The sequence below is a fragment of the Cnephaeus nilssonii genome (assembly GCF_951640355.1).
Source record: "Cnephaeus nilssonii genome assembly, chromosome: 4".
In the NCBI taxonomy this organism is placed as follows: Eukaryota; Metazoa; Chordata; class Mammalia; order Chiroptera; family Vespertilionidae; genus Cnephaeus; species Cnephaeus nilssonii.
In genome coordinates, this window is record NC_137075.1 from 85,913,549 (window position 1) to 85,940,045 (window position 26,497).

The 26,497-nt window shown below is 45.7% G+C and overlaps 1 protein-coding gene across 3 annotated transcripts in view; it reads right to left on the minus strand.

The window, feature by feature from the left end:
• Nucleotides 1–26,497, minus strand: part of DPF3 (double PHD fingers 3) — a gene marked incomplete at its 5' end in the record, with an annotated part of 250,104 nt that overhangs the window by 25,417 nt on the left and 198,190 nt on the right. Inside the window, 2 exons of one of the 3 annotated variants that reach the window (XR_013813379.1) lie at nt 14,911–16,676; nt 24,355–25,722. The exons of the other annotated variants lie outside the window; for them this stretch is intronic. Of the gene's footprint in view, nt 1–14,910; nt 16,677–24,354; nt 25,723–26,497 lie in introns of those variants that run through there. 3 annotated transcript variants of the gene reach the window in all.

Below are 26,497 nucleotides of genomic sequence, written 5' to 3' on the forward strand. Positions count from 1 at the left end.
TTCCTGGTACTTTGTAAATGTAGACAAGAGCATCCCAACTGTTTGAAGATTCACAAAGTCTCTCAGGACAAGTGGTGATCAACTCCATCCCAGAACCAGCAAAAAGAAGTCACCCAAGGAATAGGTGAGAGAATTAGGAATACGTCACAGGAAATCTGACCTCCCTCAGGGATCGCTAACTGTGTGGGACATATGCCACTACGTCATCCCATACTGTGGCAGACTTCGCTAGTCAAGTCAACATCCTCTTCCAATCCTCATGTCTGAGACCTTAGGATCCTTCTCAACACAGTATTGCAAACAGCTTTCACCACTCTGAGGTTTCACACAAGAGGAAACCTAGGGGCCTCCTCTGAGCTGGAAGCTATTAAGCTTTATGTTATAAGCCTCATGTGAGAATAAGGATTCAAATCTTAAGCAGGTCACCAATCGAATACATATTTAACTCCTGTTTTCCTTTCTATGAGTTGGAGACCTTATCAAAATAACTAGGACCGTAAACCCAATGGTTTTGTGGTTGGGCTGACAGACAGGACTCCCAATCGCATACTTCTGTTATTACAGAAAATAATCTGAAAGACTCTTTCTAAAACAGGATTTTAAAAAATAGTGGTTAATATATCACCCCTTCATTAAGTAATTCCTATTTTTCTCATTGCCCAGGGCAGGAAGTAATTTCCTTAGCCTCACAAGCCTCTTTGCTGTCAGGTCATAACTGCCCTTTTAGATTCATCTTCCTGCACAATCAAAAGCTCCACCACCACTGGATCCTATGAAACAGACATACAGAGAAGTACTTGCCATGTTCCTTCTCCCCTGCCCCACCCCACCAAAACCATCGCTCTTTTTACACGGCACACTTTTGCACACAAAGATCGCACTGTTCTTAGTCTGACTCCAAACACAGCCAAACCTGTCAAGCAGGTTGTCTACACTCCGGCTACCTGAAGTGTGGTCCATGGACCAGCACTATGAGCATCACCTGGAATTCTGTTAGAAACGCCCAGCCCAGACCTCCTGAACTTCAATCTGCATTTAGACAAGATCCCTGGGTGACTCACACGCACAGTGGATTTTGAAATGCACTATTCTAATTTCACTCCCTTCCTTTCTGGGATACAACTCAGTCTTCATTCTCTCTCCTCTGACTGCCCTCCCCACCTCTCCACCAAAACAACTCTCATCAGATGAGTGAATGTCAATTTATCCTATATAATAAAAGGCTAATATACAAATCAACCGAACAGCAGAACAACAGGTCGCTATGATGCACACTGACCACCAGGGGGCAGACGCTCAATGCAGGAGCTGCCCCCTGGTGGTCAGTGCACTCCCACAGGGGAAGCTCCGCTCAGCCAGAAGTCCTGAGCCGGGCCCATGGCTGGCAAGCACAGTGGCCAGGGCAGGAGCCTCTCCCGCCTCCATGGCAGCGCTAAGCCATCAGTCAGACATCCTCCAAGGGCTCCCAGACTGCGAGAGGATGCAGGCGGGCTGAGAGACCACCCCTGCCCCCCAGTGCACAAATTTTGTGCACAGGGCCTCCAGTATATGAATAAAAGAATAAAATACCACTTCCATCCTTTGTCTTCCCTGGGAACCTCTATTCATCTGTCAAGACCAGCCTGAGTGGCCCCACTTTTGGGAAGCCTTTTTTGCTCCCCCAAGCAGATGAGGAAACCCAAGAGCTGGGAGGCTGGGGAAACTGCCCGACTCTACACCCAGCACCCACTCACAGCATCCCCAGTGCCGCCCTGCAGAACGCCATCAGGAATGACCAGCCCTGAAAAGCCCTTAGGGGCAACGGTCAGGGGCAGAGCTTCATGGCTAGAAGCGGAATGGTGAGTCTAAAAGTCCTGTGTGGCCGAGGCCCATGTTGGCTGATCTAAATCAGGTTCCCTGTTCAGGTTCTCACCCTCTGATGCCCACTCTACCAGCCTCTCAATCCCCCTGAAGACCTTTCTTCACTCTTCTTCCTTCAACACACATACCAAGCACCCATCTCTCCCACTCTCCTTGCCTCGAGGAGGAATTTTTCCTTCTCCTTTGGACAACAGGAACCCAGAAAGGAATTGTCAGTCTCTGGTCCTCCCATTTCCCCAGCAGTGCCATCCTGTTGACCCAGTGGCTTTCAAACTTGAGTGCATACACATGCAGGTCCCCTGGCCCAAGAAGCTGGAAACCTGCCATTCAGCTGGTGCCCTGAGGTGGTCCTGATGTAGGAGCCCAGGGCCCCATTTGGTGACCTTCTGCCTCCTTGAAGTTCCTGCATGTGGGACCACAAGCAAGTCTACCAGCTCCTCTGACCTAGGTCTGCCTTGGTCAAATGAGGGCTCCAAACCCTTTTCTGCCCACCTCATCCTTCTACTGTGAGGATCACGGCAATAGGGTATGTGCTACTGTTTTGTTAAACTGGAAAACATGTTGAAAAAAAAATAATAGGCAAGATTTTACCACTCTTCTGCTTTTTTTTGGCACCAAGAAATAAACATCTATTCCCATTCCCAGAAATTCTGTATTTCTCTCAACCTCATAGCCTCATATATTGTCAACATACTCTTAAGTGTTGCAGACAGCCCTGTGATTATTGGATGGAGAGGATGTCAATTCATACTGGCCTGTGTCCAGGCAGATGCTGTCTTCCTGATGCGAGTTCTGTTTGCCAGAAACCTGTGGGTCTTGTGCATAAACAAGAGGCCTTCGCTTCCTTTCAGCAGCTTCAGACAGGCAACATATGCTCTCTGCCCAAGATAAGGCTGTTTAGATGACCAACTAAAGTTAGCTATTTCCTCTGTACCAATCAAAACATACACAGATGCCCATCCCAGTGTTTGTGAACGATGCAATGGAGGTAGGAAAGATTTAAGATATTATTTCCACTGTGTCATCATTAACCATTGAATATCTTTGCAATGTAATTTAATTGTGCTCATTAAATAATGAATAAGTTAAACAGTTAGAAAACAGGCATTTCTTTTTGTCATTTTCTATTTTAGTGTCTATTCAACTATTTTAAGGGGAATATCTGAGCAAAACTCCAAAGAGAACACTAGTAATAGCCAGCTTGGTCCTAAGTTATTCAGAATACCATCAAGTCTTTTTTATTATTAATATTGATTTTAGAGGTGTGTGTGTGTGGAGAGAGAGAGAGAGAGAGAGAGAGAGAGAGAGAGAGAGAGAGAGAGAGAGATTTGCTACTCTACCTACTTATAAACTCACTGGTTGCTTCCTGAATGTACTCCAACAGGAGATCAAACCTCAACCTCGGCATATTAGGAGGACACTCCAACCAACTGAACCACGCAGCCAGGCCAGATACCATCAATTCATTAATCTCATCGGAAGCTCCAATCTACTGACACACCACTTCTCACCACATACTACCCTCTCTGTCATCGCCTCTCATGCACCCATATCCACAGACTCCATTCCATCCCTAAAATCACATCCTTGCATAGATCTGCTTACCCTCTCTCCAGTTAAGCCTAAGCCTCCGCCTGAACCCAAGCAGAGAAAAGCACACCCCTGTGCTGACCAGTCTCCATTTAAATAGTGACCACAAATCTTGGCTGTGCTCCCATATTTCCCCGGTCAAATTATTCTCCCACATCTCTCCACCTTCTCAAATATACTGTACCTCACATTCCTTCCTCATACTCTCCTACTTAGTTGAAAAAATATATAAGTAATCAGAATAAACTATCTCATCTTCTCCATGCATATGCACTCATCTCCCTACACTGTGTCCCCCTCCTATTATCAGAAATGAAATATCCTACCTAAGACCAATCCCCCACCTGTGCCTGGATCCCAACCTCTCACACATCCCAGAGAACTCTATTCCTCCTATGATTCCTTCTTGCATCATCACTTGTTCTCTCTAGTTCACCATTCTGCCAGCATGCAAGTATGTTGTAAGAGCTCCCATCTTTCAAAGAGACCCTTCTCAATGAGCATAAGTGTGGGTTTGCATCCTGCCTTTGGGGGCCCAGTTCCGGCTCCTCTTTTTAGCACAACTCCTTCAAAGGGAGCTCTTTGAAGTGCTCCATTCCCCTTCCACACACTCTCTCCTCCACACACTCACCTGTCCTCCCCGCTCCTCCCCGGCTTCCCCTTCTCAGCCTCCTTTGCTGGATCCTTCTCTTCTCTCTTACTCCAAGCATCTCTTTTTACCTAGTTAAACTCACTTCGCCTAAATATCATCTTCACAATTGTAACACACAAATTGATGTCTCCAGCACAGACCTCTCCCCTGAGTTCCAGACTCATAAATCCACTTGTCATGATGGTTAGGAACCCAAAGAATAGAAAGCAAGAAAGGTTCAAGATGGTGAAATTCTCATCTCAAGGGCGTGATGGGGACCCTGCAGCCAGAGGGGGCCTTTGGTTGGGGGCTGTAGTACCCTCATGACGGGGGAGGTAGAACTCACAGAAAACAGAACTAGCTGGATGGCAGCAGCTCTCAGAACTGCCAGGATGCACTTTGGATTCTGAATAAGTAAAGAGGTCTCAGCATCATGAGAACAGAGCGGAGAGATAAAGTGAGGAGAGGAAGAATCAGCCAATCTGGGGGAAACATTGGAGGCGGAAGAAAGGAGACAAAGAAGAGATGTGAGACAAGGAAGCTAGAGGGACGGGTAAGAGAATGAACTAAGAACAAGATATCGGTCCTTGCTTATTCAGGAGACACAACCCGAACTCTGGCCAAATTCCTAAAAAGATGCAGAGACTCCGTTCTGAATCTTCCCTAGGGGGTGTTTGTATTATTACTACTAACAGCCACAATTTATCAAGGTGCTTCCTGGACGCTAAGCACTTTGAACACACTTCCTCATTCGATTCTTAAAATAACCTGTGACTTGGGTGTCACTGTCCCCATTTTATGCAGAGCAGGGAAGTAACTTGCTCAACACAACGTCGCAGGGGGGTGACAGAGGCAGGATGCAAACCCACACTTATCCCAACATCCATGTGGGCCACACCACACGGCTCGGTCACAGAAACAGGCAGTGAGGACGGCCCTTCTCCTGACATCAGCCTCCCCAGGGCACGGGCCTTCTGACCGCCCAGCAGCTTCCCGACCCAGCGGCTGCCTGTCTGCACTGAGGTCCAGCTCTCCTCTTCACGCCCCACAGCCCGTCCACACTCCAGCCTGCCCTTGAGGACCAGCAGGGTGGCGTGAGGTCCTGGGGGAACTGCCCTCGCAGCCTTGGCAGCTAATCTAGGATCCCGGATTAACAGCACTCCAGGGGAATACCCCTGGTCAAAACCAGGTCAAGGCCATCTCCAAACCCCGCCCTCACAGTCAAAGGGGAGGAAAGGAAAGGATTCAAGGCAACGCAGTTCATTCGCTCCCTGAAAGCCACAGAGGAGACAGTCTGGAGAAGGGGTAGCTGGAGGAGGAGTCCCGTGGGGGACAGAGCACCGACTGGGAGTCCAAAGCCTCGGGCTGCAAGGCCCCCAGCGAGCTCCGAGATCCTGGCAGTACCCTCCTGTGTCCCTTTCCTCCTTTGTGGACCAGCGCTGGCGCCTCTTCTCTGTACTCAACAGCCTAGAACAGGGCGGCCCCCAAGCCAGCAGAGCTTCATCGGAAATAGGCCCAGCCTCCGGGGCTCTGGGGCCTGCCCTCTGGAAGGCCAGAGCTGGGAGGCATCAACGATTCACTGCAGGCGTGCACCCCAATGGTGCCCCAGACCACACAGAACACGCCCCGTCCCACCCTAACCCATCTGCCCCTTCAATCAGGGAGCGAGGTGGATGGAGTGGGTGGTCCTCAGACTCACAGGCGTGGGTGGGCAGAGGAGATATCTACCTCCAAGACCTGATTAGTGGTCTGGGTTGGGAGGGGGGATAGAAACTGCTTTCTTCCCTCCACAGAGCCCTGTAACAGTGCCTGAAACTTCCACCACTGAAGCCATCCCAGTGGCTTAAGAGCTTGCTTCCAAAAAGCTGCGGTTACAAAGCAAACCAGTTTCTCAGACAGCATAGCTTCATCACGGGCTTAGGACTTGGTCCCCTCAGAACCTCTGTCAGCACCAGAGGGAACCTTGGACCATCAGGTCCAAACCCTTATTTAAACACACAAGGAAACTGAGCCCCCCAAATATGTAGTGACTTATTCAGGGTCACAGCAGGGCTGGGACTCTAACCCAGGTCTCCTAAGTCTTTCCACAGCGTGGGCTGGCTCCTGGCAGTGTGCCCAGGTGGTCTGGAACCTTGGCATCTGCTCCTTCGGCTGCCCGTTCTGTTCAGCCAGCAAAGCTAACAGCCCCTGGGGCCTCACCAGCTGACTGCTCCCTGGCCTGCCTTTCCGAAGGACGAGTGCACATCAAAGCCTGGGGCCAGAACATTCTCGGCGGGCACTATCTTCTCGGCACCCAGCTCCCTTTTCACCGCCTCCTGGGAGGGAGAAGTTTTGAGAAATGACAGCTCTAAAGGCTTTCAGAGAAACGGGGTCTCTAAGAAGCATTCCTGCCCAGCTGGTGTGGCTCAGTGGTTGAGCATCAACCTATGAACCAGGAGGTCACAATTCAATTCCCAGTCAGGGCACATGCCTGGGTTGCAGACTTGATCCCCAGTAGGGGTTATGCAGGAGCAGCCAATTGCTGGTTCTCTCTCATCACTGATGTTTCTATCTCTCTTTCCCTTCCTCTCTCTGAAATCAATAAAAACATATTTTAAAAAAAAAATTTTTTTTTAAGAATCATTCCTCTGTTTAGACAATGAGGGTAAGTCAGAAAGACAGGATGATGAAAACAGTAAGTCATTTTAAAAAAAATATTACATTCTCACCAAAATGGCACCCTGGAACTTTTGAGATAATCTGACTAATACCAAGTTAAATTTATTAATATTTACAAAGATAGAGAGTGAGTTTCTTTTGAAGCAGGTCAACCAAATGACGCCTATGGCCTTAAAATGAGGTAATGAGGCAAAGAAGGCCCAGCAAAGGAAAAGTGCCGGCCTGGGAGTGAGAAGAAGCACTCTGCTCCCTGCCGACAGCTCCCAGCCCCCTAAGCTGGTCCTGCAGAGCTGCTGGCACAGCGACTGGCCAGGGCAGCTGGGAAACCGGTGCTCGTTAGCACCTGGCTTAACCCACGGTGCTGACCAGCAGTGGGTAACAGGACTCGCAGCCGGGATGGGTCCTCCCAGGAGCCAGCAGGACTCTGGTTACTATAGAAAAAGTAAGGTTCCTAGAGGAGGTTGGAGGGGAGGTTACAAAAATAAAGAGAAGCCCAAAGCCCCTGGTTTAAGGAAGGATGGGAGGACGCAGGAGGGTCCCCCTCCTGGATGAAATGGTTAAAAAGGAAAGAGCCTTTGAAGACAAGTAGACATGCATATTGGCCTGACATGGGGCGAGTCCCCACTTAACCTTCCTCCACCTCAGTTCCCTCAGCCACAAAACGGGCCCAACCCCACAGTTAAAAGAGGTACTGAGATTAGAGAGCCTATGGCAATGTGTAGTTGGCCCTCAGTGACCCCAGGGACCCTTCTCTCCCTTACTGTACAAAGCCAGCTCCATCTGGTCCAGAGGAAACGCCCAAGGGAATCTTTCCCAGGGAACCCTGGAACAAGTCACGGGGGCCTTCCCGGGGAGGGGTGGCAGTCCCAGGGGCAACGGGCTGACTCATTTGGCAAACGGTCCTTCATTTCCCTGTTCACATTTTGCGAGCCATGAAGCGCTCTCCCTGAAATGAGGCATGCAACAGAAATGAGCTGCGATTAGCATAGCAGAGACCAGAAGAGGGGAAGCAGCTGCACAGAGTTTCCTGAAACTAATGGGAGGCAGCAGAGAGGGCAAGTTGCTGTCTCACATCTCTCCCTGCGCCAATCACCAGGCAGGAGCTCCCTTTAAAGCCAACCTTCTCAACCTCTACAAGGCAGACCAACTCAGAGGGCTGCCTGCGACAGACCTAATGCACACGGCAGGCAGGCCTGGGTGGGTGTCCACTGTGGGGCACACAGTGAAATTTCAAGCCAGTTCATAGGTGATGAGGTGGATGCATGGGACAGTTCATTAACACTCGGGCAGGAATGTTGGCTGTACCAGATCTACTCAGGGGTTACAGTGTAAGGCAAATGAAGGAAAGAGGGCTTTTTGTTTTATGCTTTTTTAAAAAAATTCATTTGAGAGAGGAAGGAGATGGAGAGAAAAACATTGACATGAAAAACATCAATGGCTGCCTACTGCACGCCCCATTGGGGATTGAGCCCACAACCTGGCCATGTGCCCTGACTGGGAATCGAACCAGTGACCTCTTGTTGATGGGATGATGCTCAACCAACTGAGGCACACCAGCTTTGGTGAGACAGAGCTTGGCACTTAATTATAAATACTAATCTCATCTTTGTTCAAGGCAGGTACTGTCTAAATGTTGGGGGGCAAAGGTAGGGGGGAAAAAAAGGGGTGGGTCCAGAGGCTGGCATCAAATCATTCCTCCTCTTTTCAGAGGGAAGATGGGTTTTATTCATTTGTGGGTTTCAATTCTATGCTATCTGATAGTCTTTTTAGTCCACAGCTCTACCACTTTTTAGCCATGTCTGAACCAAGACAGTTGTCATTAAACACTATAGGCAAAAACAAGCACTGGCAATTACACTAATGTAAGGATCAGAAAGACCTGGAGTCCAGTCTGGGCCCTACTTCGGTGTGGCTTTGGCCAAGTCACTTAACCCTTCTGAGTGTTGGTCTACTCATTTGCTATGTGGGACAGTAACCCGACAACGCTGCTAGGAAGATTACATTGAGAGTGTGGTGGCTATTTGGCAGGTCAGGACGCACCAACCATTCTTGGCCACTGTGGAGATGGTCCATATTCTTGGGACTCGCAGTCCATATTCCTCACACATGGCTACACCGCTTCCAGCCTTAGCGGCCAGCGAGGGGGCCATCGGCAAGATGAAGTGGGGAGAGACCAACACCGGAGACAGAGATGGAAGTGAGGGCTCGGGGAGGGCAATCTCGGGCCTCTAAAGGGTAAGTGGGCTCTGTTTCCAGGCACTCATGCAGAAAGGAGCTTCTACACACAAACAAGGCCAATGGCCAGAATCTGAGCCGGTTTCCTCGCTTCTCCTCACCACACTCAGTGACCTCAGTCTAGTAAACCCTTTCTCCAACTTGAATAGGATAATCACAGATTTTGGCCTCAAGTGCAAAACTCTCTAGGGCCAACCTACTCAGGACATCCCACTTTCCTCCCCAAATGCAAACCAGTAGGTAGTATGATAACCATGCCTCCGGTTTCAGAATAACACTTGGTGGAAAATGCCCACGGCATCGTTAACCACCAGGTTTGATACCAAGCAAGATGAACTGTTGATACCAAACAAGATGAGCACGACAGGGTCAGCGGCAACCCTGTGGGGAAGTGACTATGAACACAAACTTCCTGGCATGCGCAGTTCAGCCGTCCTCACATGAATGTCACATTCATCCTGTTCAAGAGCACATATCACCCCTGACTTCTTACTGTTCCTCCTTTGTTGTGGATCAGGCTCTAAAATGTGGGTGCTATTTACATTCCTATGATTTCTCCCCACAGCCTAGGATCCCCACCACCTCCCTGATTCAGACTTATCTCTGCTCTGGCTCCAGGCCTACCTCGGAGCTTTGGCATAGGAATTTCTCACTGTTGCTTTCAGGGGCCAGCCTTCTCTTTGACCACCCATTTCTGTTCACCTTTCCATGAACACCTCCCCATTACCTGCACGGGTAGCTCCCCTTGCTGAGCCCTCTGGCACTCATATCTTGCACCAACTTGGCACTTAATTATAAATAGTCTTGTCTTGAATAATAGGCTAACCATCTTTTCTCCTGAAGAACAAAAAAGATGCCGTTTACTAGTACCACCATAGGGAGAGTTTTGTAAGTAGAAAACCCTTGGTTAGAAAAATCAGACTTTGCCAGCTGTCACTACTGCCTTTATCAACTCAATCTCCCCAAGCCTCAATTTCTACTTATGTGACATAGAAATAATCTTAACCTGAAAGGGCTGATATATGGCTTTAACAAGCTAGCATCCATAAGAAGCCTATTGGTAACTAGCACATAGAAAGTATCTCCCAGAGTTGTTTTAATTCCCTGTTGCTTCTCTTTTATGTCCTGCAAAACCTAGCACAGTATTGCAACATACAATATATTCAATAAATGTTTGATTGATTGATTGATCAGTAGCATAAAGCAAACCAATAATCAGAGAGGGTCATTATACAAAGTAACAGAATGTGGTAAAAATGTATTGATCTATTTTTCAATTATAGATGAAAGGTTGATGTCTACGAAGGAAAAAGAATCTATTTTAACTCAGGAAGTTTTCAGGATTACAAACTGCCAGTCTCTCTGAACCCATAGCTCAGCCAAGTAGAAGTTTCGGATTGAGTGTTCATGCTAGCAATTCATCACGGGCCTCCTTCAACGGTTCTTACAGTTATCTCCATTCCCAACCTCCGCTACATTTCTGGTTCACAGGAAGATGACTTCACACACTAAATCAAGTACAATCTTTGTGACTTAAGTCAAACACAGAGCAGAATTATTCTATAGGAATTCTTTTCTAAGATATTTATAGGAAATCCTACTCACTGCTCTTTCCAGGCAGATTTTTATCTTATCCTATATAATAAAAGGCTAATATGCAAATTGTCCCCTCGACCAGGAGTTTGACTGAGAGTTCAACTGGGAGTTCGATCAGGGCGTGGGGCCAGCCAGCCAACCGCCCGCAGCCCCTCTCCCCAGCAGGCCCAATCCATCCCAATAGGGGCGGGCCGGCCGGACCCCACCCATGCACAAATTCGTGCACTGGGCCTCTACTGTGTGTGTGTTTGTGTGTGTGTGTGTGCGCGCGTGTGTTTATAAATATATATATATCATTAACTTTGGCTTCTAATAAGACTTTTCTTCCCCTAAGCTGGGGAGAAGGGAGTAGACAACCATGAACAGCAATGAGGTCTTTCAACCAAAATCAAGCTGAGACTAATACCCAGGGCCTACGAGCAAGAACAAAACCCATGCACCCAAGATGCTGCTGGACATGGTGGACTCCAGGAAGATGAGCGCCCAAGTGGAACTCAGGTGGAGTTTTCAGCTTGTGCCCTCTTGGTCTGACTGTCCTTTTCGGTTGCTTCTCACTGTTTTTTGTTTCCCACTATCTGGTTTCTCTTAAGGAAAATGTCGCTTGCCACCACACTCACTTTCCAGCTGGTGTCTCACACTAAAACAATGGGAGTCCCCATACAGGCTTGGGACACAGCTTCAGTGTGGCTGGGAGTAAGCCTAGAGATGTAATTTTGGTTAATGATCATAATGCACATTCATGAGACTAACTGTCCCCGTGGCCCCCAAACTCCCTGGGGGTGAGTCAGGCACCAACTCTTTCAGGGCAACAGCTGCAATTCAAAGCCTTGCAGAGCTCAACCAGATCCTCAGAGGTCATCTAGCCACGCCCCTAACTCCACATGGGAGAAATGCTTGGCTACCAGTGAGTTCCCTAATCAGCCTTAATAGTCAAAAATTATTGATGTCAACAAAAGAACTGTTTGTCAGCTTGTTCTAAGCACTACGATGCCTCTCCAGTCTAGAGACCAAAAGCAACTGGTCAGTGTCTTTTCCTCAATACACATAATGATGGTTATTAAATGCCCCCTAATTCTCTTCCCTAACTTAACCCAAATACTTTAATTTTTTCTTAAAATTAGGGATTATTGTTCATCCCTTTAAACATGTTGTTAATAATCTTTTCTGTACTTTCTGGGTTTTTCACAATTATTTTCACCTAATTCCAACATAATAGTGTCCAATATTAAATAGGAGAGGGGAAGTACTGGATTCACCTTATACTGTATTCCCAATAGAACACAGCCTGGTACCTCGCTTACTAAAAATACACAATACTCCTTCAGCTAGTGTTCCACTAGGACTTTCAGATCCATCTCAGCTATGATTATGCCTTACCAGGTGATCACTAATAGCACAGTTAACATTATTATATCTGTCAGGTCGGTGCTAATCCTTTTATGACCACTGTTATCACCTCCAAAGTATTTCCTATTCTGGTGTAAAGAAAGGTCAGGTAGCCAAGGGACTATGCTTCACATACCAGGTTTATATAAAATACAAATCAAGATTTTCTAACTTTTGGTTTAAAGGATCTTTCTCCTTGTAGTCTATGCCTAAAAATTGACACCTGAGCAACTCAGATGTGATAACAGGGTGGAGCTTGGAGCAAATGGATCGAACATATAGCATCCTGATCCCAACTGCTGCCCCTTTCAAGGAAACTTGGAGGTAACTCAGGGATATTAGCAATAAACTCCACTAGAAGGTACACTGAGATCTGAAAAATCACTGAACCTCTCCAAACAATTGAGCATCCTCCAGTAATGGCTAAAGAGGATTTTTTTTTTAATAAATTTGCATGGCTGCTGCCACCTAGCATAACTAGCTCACAGGCCACCCTTCAGGATCATCCCATATTCAATTGGTAAGAAGGTTCCAATTCTATATCAATTCAGTAGTAGGTCTGACATCAGGAATTCTGTCCACCATCCAAGGAGTAAAAGTACTTCTTATTGGTGTATTTGGGATATGAGGTGAGGAGTTAGGGGACCTCCTGATGCTCAATGCCCACAAGTATCAGAGTTCTTAGGAAGAAATGCACCTCAGCAACATCCTCAACACCTGCTCCATAATTAACCACTTCAGGGAGCCATAGCCACTGCAGGTCATTAGTCACCAGAGGCCATGTCTTTGACCACAACACTCCATACCTCCCAAGCTGGGCTCCACTAAATGTCTGTATCATTTATGTCATACAGATGGAATTCTACTGTGTTCACTTAGCCCAGGGGAGCCATCTGCATGAACTCAAATAGTTACTTTAAAGTTGGCCTTGTTTCCTACGTAAGTTGCTAGAGATGAACGGTATTAGTCATCATGTCCTCTATGCAGACTGGCTGGATTATTTATAGATTCTTTTGGTAAGCATTGCACTATTGCACTTTGGACTCAGCACCTAAACTAGAAAATCACATAGCTTTCTAAAATTTTGTGGTGGGATTTTTTTTTGGCTCTGAAGTATTTTTGCATATGGGCTTCGGTACAACTTACATTACCGATCATGAAATGCACCTCTCGCCCTTCACTTGGTGATGTGAAATTCTTCTTTCCTTAGTCCTGAGGCTTAGAAAAGGCCTTTAATATTACCACTCCCTTCCCCATTTAACGGTATAATAGTCACTATTTCTAAATCAGGGATCACCCAACTATGGGCCCTGGGCCAAATCTGGCCAGCTGCCTATCTTTGTAAATAAAGTGTTATTGGAACATGGGGCCATGCCCATTCATTTATATACTGTGTATGACTAGCTACTTCCATGCTAAAACCCCATACCTGAGTAGTAGCAACAGATGTGGCCTGCAAAGCCTGAAGTATTTGCTATTAGGTCTTTAGAGAAAGAGTTTGAAAACTCCTTTGTAAATCATAAGGAAAATAAACTGGTTTTACTCAGAATAACCTCCTCCCCACCCCAACAAAATAAACAGCCCTGACCCAAGCTAGTCTTTGCATACCGCTTTGCATAAACTGTGGTTTCACTCTCTTACCAAGTGTTCTCTGAAATAAGATGCATATAAGCCATAAAATACTTAAAAAACAAATTTAAAAAACAAATATTCTGGAGGAATGAGTAGAGTTTCAATTGAGAAGATGAAAAGTTCTAGAGATGGATGGTGGTGATGGTTATACAACAATGTGAATGTACTTAACGCCACTGAATTGTAATTTTAAAATGGTTAAAATGATCAATTTTATGTAATGCATATTTTACAATTTTTAAAAAAGCCTAAGGAGGGTATGTTGAAGGGAAAAACGTCCTTTTTACTGCTAGGGCAGTGGTCGGCAAACTCATTAGTCAACAGAGCCAAATATCAACAGTACAATGATTGAAATTTCTTTCGAGAGCCAAATTTTTTAAACTTAAATTTCTTCTAACGCCACTTCTTCAAAATAGACTCGCCCAGGCCGTGGTATTTTTGTGGAAGAGCCACAGGCAAGGGGCCAGAGCCGCATGTGGCTCACGAGCCGCGGTTTGCCGACCACTGTGCTAGGAGAACTTACAAAGTCCATAATGAATGTCAAAATGTGACGATTGTTCTAAAGAAGCTAGAGTGCACCAGCAGCAACACCAGGCCACGCCCCACCTCCACCTGAGCCCACCTGGCTGGCAATGCTCTGAGGGCAAGGCCTGGCCTGGCCTGAGGCTGGTCTGGTTCTATCTGACCTGGAGGACTCGTCAGACAAGACTGCCCACCCCCACAGGAGAAGCAGCCCATCACAGGGGCTGGCTGACAGCTTGGGGAGGCTACAGCAAGAGCACCTTTCAGGTGATGGAAGTGTGAACCCCCAGCATGCTCCAAGCACACACTAAACCTTGCGTTCTTCTGCAAAGCTATTCTTGGCACTGGTGAGACGGCAGCATTGGGCAGGGCTGTTACATCTGCACATGTCCCAGACTCTCCATAAACCTGTCCTGACCGTGGACAAGGTGGTGATGGTCAGGAGGGTGGTGGGCTGGTGACAGCAACTCTGGACTCAGAGCAGATGCTGGCACCAACCCTGGGCGTTGTTCACTTTCCATGCCACCACCAACTGTCAGCCAAACCAGTGCCAACCACTGTTGGCACTGGTGAGACGGCAGCATTGGGCAGGGGTGTTACATCTGCACATGTCCCAGACTCTCCATAAACCTGTCCTGACCGTGGATTGTGCTCCCAAATAAAACCATAGGGTTCAACAAATCCCAGGCAAGCAAATGGGCAGAATCCTTTCAGGAGTCTCTTCAACAGGACAGTAGGAAAGCTGAGCTCATGTAGGATGAAGTTGGTCAAGCAACATTTACAGAGATGCTATAGGAGCATTGGAAATAGACTTTTATTTAACAGAAACTTACACACACTTGATACAAACCCTACATTATGCAAAACTTTATCACAATTCTACACATGTTATAACTTGTGGGAGTTGGTTGGAGAGTGAATTATTATTATAATTATTAGCATTTTTAAAAGGGACATTTTCTATCAGAAAACGTCATAGCAAAGGGCTACAAATGATACAAAGACACTCTTGGTGATCTCCCCCTGAGGACTGGCCCTGAATGAGAAATCTGAAAGGGCTGGCGGGACTTTGGTGCCCATCCAGGCTCCCCTTTCGAAGGCAAAAGAGACATTCTCCAGCTTAGAACCGTTTCAGTAGCACCGGCACTCAAGGACTTTTGCTGACAAGACTATCCGGCATGAGACTGTACATTTAATAAGACTCTGCTTAGAAGTGAGCGAAACCCAAGAGCACGGCCGTGTAAAAGGCCTGGAGTAAAACCCAGCGCCCCAGCCGGTCAACCCGCTCCTTCATTAGGCCAAGGGCGCGATGCTGAATTACATTTCAGAGGCCATAACATTCCCTTCCACTCACATGGCCATAAAAGGACACGTCAGAACACTCGCCTTTCTCCTTTACCCCCACCAGCAACTGAATCTGAGGTTTCCATCACTCAGGTTGGCCTTTCTTGCCCTCGGGACACTAGAATCTTGGTCCCTGAAGCCGGTTCAGCAGAGGGTTCCCTTGGCAAGCTTCCTCTAGTTGTTAGGAGACCAAATTAGTATCATCTCGGCTGATGCTCAGTTTGTCTTTTTTTTTTTTCCTTTCCTCTTCCTTCACTGCATTATTTTAAACAAAGCTGTCTGTGTTCGAATCTGTTGAACTTGCAGAGATATATTTAATCACTAGGTGGAATTCCTTTCAGAACCAGGCCTTGTCAGACATGATAACCAGGAGGCAGGCTGCTTCTTGACATTCAGATAAATGGGGCTTGCCTGGGTGAGGGGAGAGGTTTTTTGGGGGGAGGGGGCGCAGAGAGACTGCTGATAGCCTTTGTGGCTAATTTATTTCAGTCAAGACTTAACACTCATTGAACATCAGCAACACTTTCCATCGACTTTTGAAGAAGGGATAAAAAACCTGATCACTCCTCACTTACCACATCCAACTCGCAGAAATAAAAATACCTAAAGCATATACATGAATGGCTTTTTAAAGAGCCTGAGAGAGCAGAGTTGATCTTTATTTTCTTATTTAAAATGCGGGGTATTTTCCTTAGTTAATATGCAGTCTTTATTTTACATTACGTACGCTTTTGACTTCGTATCTTCACAAAGTCGCGTTTCACTTTTGAAGTAGAAGGTATTTTAAATAAAAATAATGTGCCACATCAGCACGTTTTTCTTTTAAATATTGAAATAAATAAAATAGTAAACTCTTTTTTTTTTTTTTCCTCATCAGTTTGTTTTCAGTTATTTCTATTGTAGAGCAGTTCTGGTCTGACCTGGGTACTTCCTCACAGACATTTAAAGAAAATGTAATGGAGAATTTTAAAAAGGGAAAAAAAAATCTTCTTCTTGCAAAAACGGAGGCCATTCCAGAGACTTCTCTGAGCTGAGCTGGAGGCTTTTCCACAAAATCCAGGCTCCTGTGTTGGCTGAAACACACGCGCAGGAGGGGGCCGGGCAAGGGAAGAGGAAGAGAAGGAGGAGAAGGAGGAGGAGGTGCAAATCATCGTGCCTTCTTTCACCTTCTTCGGAAATGGCTTGCTTGAAGGATGCCGGAGTCCGCAGGTCATAGAGTTGACTGCAGAGGGAAAGGCAACGAAAGATAAAACAAAAAACAACAGCACAGGACAACTACCTAAAAAGGAAAGAATAAAATTAAGGGGGTGGTGGGAATGAAATGAATTCAAAACAAAACAAAAGAAGGAAAGAAAACAACTGACTGACTGCAACACTAATGAGGCCATGGCGGTGGGCGAGAACAGACTGTGTCTCCCGGGCCTTGAGCTCCAGCAGCAGGAAGCCAGCCCGGAGCGGGCAGGCCAATGCTCCGGCGGCTGAATGACACAAGAAACAGAGGACACAGCTGGCCTTTCCATTCCTAGGTGGCGCAGTAGCAAAACTGGGCGTCAGCAAAATCTGGTTTTTCTCCTCCGCTTGGAAACCAAACAAACTAAATCTTTTCGCTGTTAAAATACCCCAGATGCTGTGGCCGGTTTTTCTCAGTGGTTAGAGCGTCGGCCTGCAGACCAAAGGGTCTCGGGTTCAATTCCCAGTCAAGGGCACGTACTTTCCCCCAACCTCGGTAGGGGCACATGTGGGAGGCAACCAATTAATGTCTCTCTCTTTCTCTCTCTCTCTCTCTTTCTCTCTCTCCTCCCCCTCCTCCTCCTGCTCCCATCCTCCCTCCCAACCTTCCACTCTCTGTAGAAATCAATGAAAAAAATATCCTCAGATGAGGATTAAAAAAAAAAAAAAAGCACATAAAATACCCCAGAAAGGCCATTATGATGCACTCTATCTTCCCATCACCCATGTAGAAATGAGTAGGTCTATGGTATAGGACCAGTTGCAGTCACAGAAAACCCCAACTGATGCCCCACTTGGCCCAAGGCCAAAAGGACATTGCTTCATCCACACACCCTCTTCCAAAACAATGCTCCAAGGCATTCCAGGGAGTCTGAATTACTCGGAGAGAGAACCCAGCCAAGAGATCCATGCCAGTGCTCAACTAGCCCAGTACTTCTAAGTGTCAGACTTGGAACCTGGGGGCAGTTCAAACCAGGTGGGTCCTTTAGTCTGGATGGGTACCAACCAGGCATGGATTTTGCTTCTGAAATGAAATCTGCTAAGTTATTTTAGTCTTTGGAATGGAGTAGCCGGCACAAAAGAGTAAGCAATAAAACCAAGTACTATCACATTTCACCCCAGAAGCAGTTCCTAAGGGCAGAGACGGGTGCCTGGACAGTGCCCAGCTCACACTGAACCGAGTGGCAAAAGAGAGAGGAAAGGAAGGAGGGGCTCAACGGGGAAAGAGCCAAGCCAAAAGGGAGCAATGTTCAAAATCAAATGAGCAGCTCAGCCTCTTCCAAGCTGAAACTCCCCACCCCCCACCTCTCCTTCCAGTGCCCAAGGTCTTACTACTCACTGCTCAGGTGTGTGGGGCTGGATTAGATGGCCTTCCAAAGCTGGGACTCGCCTGCTTTCACCCACATCTAGCCTTCCCCTCATACCTGGCTGAGTTTCTTTTCATTCCATCCCATCCCACCCCATTGTCTCACTTCACAGATCTGCTTATTTGGTCTCCCTCCCCAGATTCATCTTCCTTAGTATTCATCTCTGCTATTCCACCTGCCTCCAGCCCTTTCTCCAGACCTTCCAGAGTGTCTGCTGCCTGTTCTCTGGTTGGGCATCCAGTCAGACTTTCACCCCCTCCCCCCCCACCGCCAGGAGTCTTTCTGACCCTCTCCCAATGCCCTTAACCTCTCTGGTCAGAGGTCACCGTCACACTTTTAGTGAGTCTTTCTAATAACCATACACCATGCCCTTTCAGTTTCCTCAAATTTCTACAATTGATTTTTAACACACATGTACACACACTTTTCTTCGTTTGCCCATGTAAGCCACCTAGAAAATAGCTGGTTGGTTCCCAGCTTTGTGCTTCCAACATCCATTTTCTCTTTCATTTCCTCTGGTGGGGCCAACATCCGGCCATTAGAAATGTCCTGCCATGTTCTTGGTCTTCTCCTCTCAGTCCCTTTCAAAGAGGCTGACTTTCCATCCCTCCACGCAGCTTCCACTTTCCCCTCACGCCTGTCTTCACATCCTCACTCTCCCTCCTACATCCCTCACCACCACTTCGCTGCCTCCTGGATCTCATGCACCCCTCTGACTTGACTAATGGATGCTGTGTCCAGATATGTATGACTTCTCCAACCTTTCTGCCAATATTTATGGAGCACCTGCTATGTATGGAGTGAGAAACTAAATCCTTCCACTAATTAGCTCAGAAACATTGCTCACTTCTCAGTTTATTTCAATAAATAATTAAGGCACATTGCTCTACCTCCATTCTCTCTGACAAGAGACATTCTTGCCTACCGATTAAATAACAATAGTCAATCTAGAACTCTGTTGATCTGGAGAGCTTCCTCCAAGAAAATCTCCCTGACTACTTTGACACACAGCAAAAAGAATCCCATTGTCTCCCCATGACAACACATCCTACCTGCTGAGCAGTTACCCAGTCCCTAGTTGCCAAATAAACAAGGTCTGTGTGAATGAAAGTATTATCATCCAAGGTCTATAAACATACTAGCCTGAACCTAAGCTGAAAGGCCAAACGTCTGAGCTGCATCATGGGATAAATTAATTGTGTCCCCCCTGATAGGATGCACGGAGAAGGATGTAACATCACTTCTGTAGTATTCTTACCAAAACTGCATAACCTGATTTTCATCATTAGGAAACAGCACACAAACCTAAAATGAAAGACTTTCTAAGAAATGACTAAACAGTACTCTCCAAAAGTATCAAAGTTATACAAAGAAAGACTGCAGAACTAATTGCTTTAGATTAACGGACTTGAAGAGGACATGACAACTGAAAAGAACAGGTGATCCTGGATTGGATCCTGGACCAGAAAAAGGACATAGTGAGACAACTGGCAAAAACTGAATAAGGTCTGGAGGTTGTAGTATTGTGTCAGCGTTAATTTGCTCATTGTGATCATTATACTGTGGTTTTTTTAAGAATCTAGATGAAGAGTCAATGGGAATTCTTTATATAATTTGTGTAAGTTTTTTGTAACTCTGAATTTATTTCAAAATTAAAAATAAATTAAGCTTTAGTCATTGGTCAAGGGCCAGTATTGAGATACTTTGAAAACCTACTTGCCAATGCTTTTTAGCTAGTAATTCAGTTCTGACAGGGATCTGCCATCATTCTCAGCTATTTGGTAAATCAATCAAGCAGAATGATTTTTCCTATGCTGTTATTTTGACTAAACGGTCAGAAATCACTTTTATGAAGCACAACAGTATCATATAATTCAATGTTTTAGTGTTAGAAGCACTTTGGCATGTGACTAAAACAAGGCCTGGAGCATTTATTCACTCCCTGCCTCCTCACTACGCACACCCTCACTGTCACCCCAATGTCACCACCAAAACAATGACCATTTAGAAAGCTCAAACTTTGTTCTTGGGAAGTGTTCATGAGGACTTAAACACTGCTATTCCTTGGTGGGATTCTATTGTGACTAGAGGTTGGGTAATAATTTGATTTGTTTAGACAGCATCAAATGCCTCCTTTCAATCCAAATATGTCTTGAATGCAAGATCTCAAAGCCCTCTACTGATTTTACTCAAGAAACTTTCAAAATATGATAGATGGAGAAGTCAATCTAGATTGAGGAAAGAGTATTAGAAGATCCAGACACCATTTACCCTGCAACTTCATACACATCATCTAACCTGATGGAATCTCAGTTTCCTCATCAGTAAAATGAGAACAAATAACATCTCTCAGGGCTGTTTGAAAAATCACCATCAAAGAATGTGGTTATGTATTATGAAAGGGTAAGAAATGTCCATATCCTAGAAATTGAGAAACTGAGGCAGAAATGCATGGCAACAAACTCACACAGGATTGAGACCAAACCCAGAACTTTTCATTTCTCCTGTAGGTTTCTACTAACTAGATCAAAAATGCCTGACTCAGGTGATACATAAGAAACATCACTTCCAAAGGTAAAGAAAATCCCCTATGGAAAAGTGCCTAATACATGAACCTGCTCAAACTTTAAGTAGAAGTTCAAGATCATATTCATCAGATGTAACAGGAGGCATATTGGGATAATATTAATTAATTTTACTCCACCATGAAGTGAGACCCTCCAAGCAGCCTTTAGTTCTCTCCTCGAGTAATGATGTTGTGTTCCCTCAAGTGCTATATAAAGGCAATGTCGGCTGCAGCCCATTAGGAGCATAGAGAGATGCAAAGTAAGCAGGAAGACTTAAAGGGATACTATTGATGTGCACATCATATTTTTATTAAATCCTTCTCTCTAAAAGACCAGTAGCAAATTGCATTACTGACTTTAAAGTATATTTAAAAAATGAAATGCATATTTCTCACTCCCAGTGTTATTGTGATTAGAGGGTCTGATCTCCACATGGTCTCAATAACAGAAATAAAGGATTAGATTGCTCTAAGTAAGGAAAAACATCAGATAGACAAAACAATAATCACCTTTTTCATCAACAGTTCCCCCAGGGGATGTGACCATTGTAACAAATTTAGAAAGTTCTATATATCTGATTCTCCTATCTTTGGGCTAGGACTCAGAAAATTAGATGATGTTTCTCAAACATTTTGGGTGGACACTTTATTGAGCTGAGGACAAAGGAAACTAGTTAAATCATTTTCATGCCGATAACTCTAATTTATGTTAAATTTGGAGTAAGTGGTACATATTTAACAAAAGCAACAACAAAACAATAGATGTGTTGACTGCTCATACAACTGCTGCAATTCCTGAGGTCACAGAAAAAGGAGACCTTTGTTCCTAGTAGGCATCAGGAGGGAATGTCTAGAAATGAGGGTTTAAACGTCGAGCTTTCTATAACTTTCTGTACAGAATTTTAATTGGAATTTTCTTTTGGGGGACCTAATTGCTCACTCTTCTAATCCCTTAATAAGGTTACCACTTAAAGCTATATTCATTACAAATATCCCTTCTTTCAACTGGACCTGCGAAAAATCAAGGGAGGTACATACACATATATCTTCCCCCTTTGACCAAGTATTAACTAAAGTGCAGCCATAACTGTAGCCAAAGGAGGCATTACGCTTCCAGAAAAAAACTCAAGGAAACGTATTGCAAACAGCAGCAGTAGCTGTGGGACAGGGCTCTGAAGGAAAGTGTGAAGAGGTTCAACCAGTTACTGTGAAAGTGGGAGTAAAGTTCTCCCAGAATATGGAGGCACCAAAGTAGCTCTCAATGACAAAGATTATTACTTATTTAGAGATGGTAACATCCTTGCCAAGTATATAAACTGGAACAAGTCACTATGCATCCACTGAACTTCTAAAATCTTCAATTAAATAATTCCCATGTGTCTCTCTAATAATACTTGTATTATTAGTTTACGCATAGGAATACTGTATTATATTCCTATATTCCATATGTAGAAACCTGCAAGGGCCGCACAGAACCATGGTATAGGAGTAAAGGAGGTCCTGGAGCCTGGTGGCCAGGAATCAAACCTGGTTCCACTTTAGCTGTGAGGCCTTAGGTACATTTCTTAACCTTATTACTGAGCCTCAGTTTCCTATTTGTAAACTGGGAATAACGTAAACACCTACCTCATAGGGCAGTCATGAGGATTAAATAAACTATTCCAGGGAATGGACTCAGAACAATGCTGGCCATTGTTACATAGAGAAAGGGTGGGAGAGATACCACATCAACCATCAAGGTGGTTGGAAACTCAGGACATCCAGCTTCTTCCTCCTATAACCCCCGAGTTTCCTTCTTTCACCTTAACACATCTGCCTCCAAAGCAGTGTCCATCCTGCTCTCTCGCTTCACTCACTTAACCTCTCTGAGTTGATCTTTCTCGACTAAAAAATGAAAGATTTGAACTTGATCATCTTTAAAGTACCTCCCAGTTCTTTTGTTGTTCTTTTTTTTTTTTTTAAGGATGTTAATTCTGAGTCTGTATACCAGGCGTCCTCAAACTACTGCCCGAGGGCCACATGCGGGTGATTTTGCCGTTTTGTTTTTTTACTTCAAAATAAGATATGTGCAGTGTGCATAGGAATTTGTTCATAGTTTTTTTTAAACTATAGTCCGGCCCTCCAACGGTCTGAGGGGCAGTGAACTGGCCCCCTGTTTAAAAAGTTTGAGGACCCCTGCTGTATACTATGAGTAAAGTGAGACAAGGAGTTCAGGCAGTGCTAAGATATAGTTCTATGCTCACACTGGCTAACCAACTGAGAAAGATGAGGATATCTACTATCCCCAACAGAACAAAAGGAAAATCAAGTTATAGTAGCAAACATAAAACAGATAAGCACTAGCCATCCTCAGACAAATCTTCCCATGGGAGTTTGCCTTGTTTAAACAATTCTTCATTCTTCGTTCCCTTCAGAACTCCAAGCTAGACTCTGAAATTAGGTGGTTTTTCATAAACTGTTTTAATTATGTGGACTGAATTCTTTTTTCAAGTTCAAAGGTAGGTTGTCATTAAGAATTTCAGAACTACACACAACTAGACAGATTTCAAATGATAGTATCCATTGGTCAGAGATGCTTTTATTAACATGGGAGCTCACAGTTCATCAGTGAGAGGAAGTCATAACGCCATGAATCCAATATCTGACTCAAAGTAATAGAACAGATGAAGAGGTGGAGAGTGACAGCAAGAGCAGGTTGTATCCCCTTAGCAGAAACCAACTGGAACCAACTATATTGGCTTTTCACACATGCACATGCAGGAGTATTAACTGCTGGAGGTTTGTGCCATATTTCCGAGGAACGGGATCACACACAGATTAGGCAGGACATCTCAAAACTGGATGGGGCTGTTACTTTCGTTCTCTCACAATGAGAACAAATGCCCAGGCGAGCATGTACGTATCTGAAGCAGGAGAGGAGCAGACGCCCTGCCTGTTTCAGGCACCAGAGAAGCACAAAGGGCCCATTTGTGGGTTACTTTGCTTGGTCCTTGCTTTCCTTTGGTTGGTTTGTTATTTTAATGAGGGGTCTAAGTCACTGAGGGTCTGCAAAGGATGGACTGTCAAAGCAGATCTTCCCAGACGCTTAAGAGCCTGGGTGGCCTCTCTCATCTCCCAACCCAAGTCAAATGGCAGAACCCATGTCTCTGGACCTGTGCTCTCATGGAGGCCGAGGAACCTGACCACACTCAGTGGGAGTTCAGAATCTCCAGATCAGCTCAGTTGAGTGTTGTGCCTAATCACAGACCTGCTTTCATTTGGATGCATCCCCTTGGCTGTTAAATTGGTACCTGGAGCAAGAAACACCAACCTCAACATGCAGTCCCCCTATGGCCAGGCCCCCTCGTTCCTGCCAAGTACAGCAGCCCACTCCCAAGTCAGTTCCCTGGACACCCCCCTCCAGGTGTAGCCAAGGGAGGCAATTAGCTAGGCACTTCCCCAGGCATTTTCTCTTAGAGTTGAGCCAGAAGCCAGAAGCCCGCACCCCCATTCTCCACACAGAGCCCGAAGCAAGCTCAGTCCTCACACCAGGGCCAGGCCCCTGTGGGGGTACATGCACAGACATGGCAGAGGGGAAGGCTATCCGGGAGTCACTCTCACACTAAGAAGGGGGTCCAAGCCAAAAAAAAAGCAAAAGACAAGGTAGGTGGGGGTGGGGAGGGAAGGAAAGAAAGTAAGGGGAAAAAACAACTATGATGGTTTTGCCCTCATGGTAAGACAGGTCAGCCAAGACATACCTTTTGACTAGGCCCGCTCAGCTGTTCACTCTTGGGACTGCCAACAAGGTGGGTGGTCTTCTCCGTCCCCCACGGGCCTTGAGCAAGTGTGGCTTTGGTTTATTTCAGGAGATGCTATTGGAAACATAAAACAAAGTGCCTGGGGGGCACTATAAAAAAATAGGATACGGAAGGACTTGATCATCCAATGGGAATTTATATGTTTGTAAAGAGGGGTGCGGGGCAGGGAAATGTACTTCAGGTATCGTTCTTTCTTCCACGAGCGCAGCTCGGGTTGCTGAGTCCATGGCTTTCTGCTTACGTTCCATTCCTGCATTTGGAAATCGCTCTTCACCAGGAGGAAAGTGAGGAAAAAACCAGCAACCACCGAACAGTGGCTCCGCTGATGGAGAAGAGGGGCCCAGCAGACGCTGCTGGGGGGGCCCAGGTGCTGGAGGGAGGCCACACAGCAGCCCGCACTTCTCAGCAACTGCTGACATTTTCTCGCAAGCAGGGAGGGAGGAAGCCGGAAAGGTCAGGGATGAGAAATAGGGAGGGGGTCTGCCGTGGGGAGCCAGACACTCCGTGGGGTACAAAGTGCAATCATCTCCCACCGAGGAACTCCTCCTGCCCGGGTCTCCTTGAATCAATCCTCCCCCAGTGGCTTCCTTCTAAACAGAGTATTACTTCAATGTCTTTGATTTCCCTTCATTCTCTCTCTCTCAAAAAAAAAGTCAGTTTCTAATAATAGTTAGAATATATAAATAATAATTTATTTAATGTAATTGGTTGTTTCCAAACCCAATATTCCTCCTCTCCTCATTTTGCCAATAAATAGGAACACTGAGGAAATCAACTCTGCTCATGTCAAAAAGATGCCCTCCCCCCCAAGAGACAATTCGCCTAACTTCTCATTGCTCTGGAAAATAAATAGTACATCACGAGGCCATCTCTCTGAAGGACTAGTTTGCTCTTTTGTTCTGTTTTGTTTCAGTAGTTTGTGCTTCTGCTGTACATACTCAAAATCGAGGGTCAGGGGGAAGGGATGAGTGGAAGGCAAGAGGAAAAAGCAAGGATGAAGGGAAAATCTAAGGTTGTCTTTCATTTTTAAAAAAATGTATCAGAACCAGAACAATGACCAAGTCAGAGGGTGATGGCTAATTGCCCAGAGAGTCCATTCATGGGTTTAGCAACTGCCCTTTTTGTCTGCTGTGGGCGAGCCCCGGCCACTGCGGCGTCCTCGGCAGGAGTGAGGCTCTTCCAAATCGTCCTCATCAAAGCCGTGGAAAGTTGAGGTGTCACTTTCTGACGTGGAACCGAATAAGTCCTCCGTGGTGCGTGCTGCGGCCGCTGCCTCCTTCTCCTTCCTGCCTTCTCTTCCCAAATGAGCTGACATGTATGATGAATATATCAGCACATGGGTTAAGCAACAGACAGCATTATTAATATTCTTATTATATTATTACAACGTTATGCCTCATAGCAAGATCATAAACCATTTGCACCAAAAGAGATTAACTGGGTGCACCACCTGGTGACAGGGATTTGGGGTAAAAGGACAAAGCCAACATTTCCAGGGAAAAGGATTCCTCCCTCCCTGAAAAGGCATCATCGCTACCATAACATGTATGTCCACAGCTCTGAACGTGAGTGAAAGATTCCCCACGAGATTTCTTTCTTCTCTTCTGTATGCGCGCAGACACACGTGCACACACATACGCACATATACACACACACACACACTCACTCAGCCCCACCCCAGACCATGAGTTGACTTGGTGGGTGTTAAGCCCGGCTGGTGTTTCTTTGGTGTTTTCCATGGATGTTTCATGCACAATGTGTGTCCTTCACTTTGACAGGCAGCTCTGCAAAGGTATTACTGTCAGATAACCCGTTCCAGGCGGTTAAGCCTCCATCTGCTTTATTTTTATTTTTACCTGTGTCTAATCCCACTCTTTCAGTACCCTTTCAATTCTGCCCTTACACCATGTGGCTCATTTGCACTGAAAGCAAAAAGAAGCTGAAAAGTCCAACATGTGGTAGGTAATAAGAGTCTCTCGTTTTCTTTAACCACTGGAGGACATATCTGTGATCTGTACCCACATACATGTGCCCACAGATATATATATGTGCACCCATGCACATGCACGTGCACACGCACACA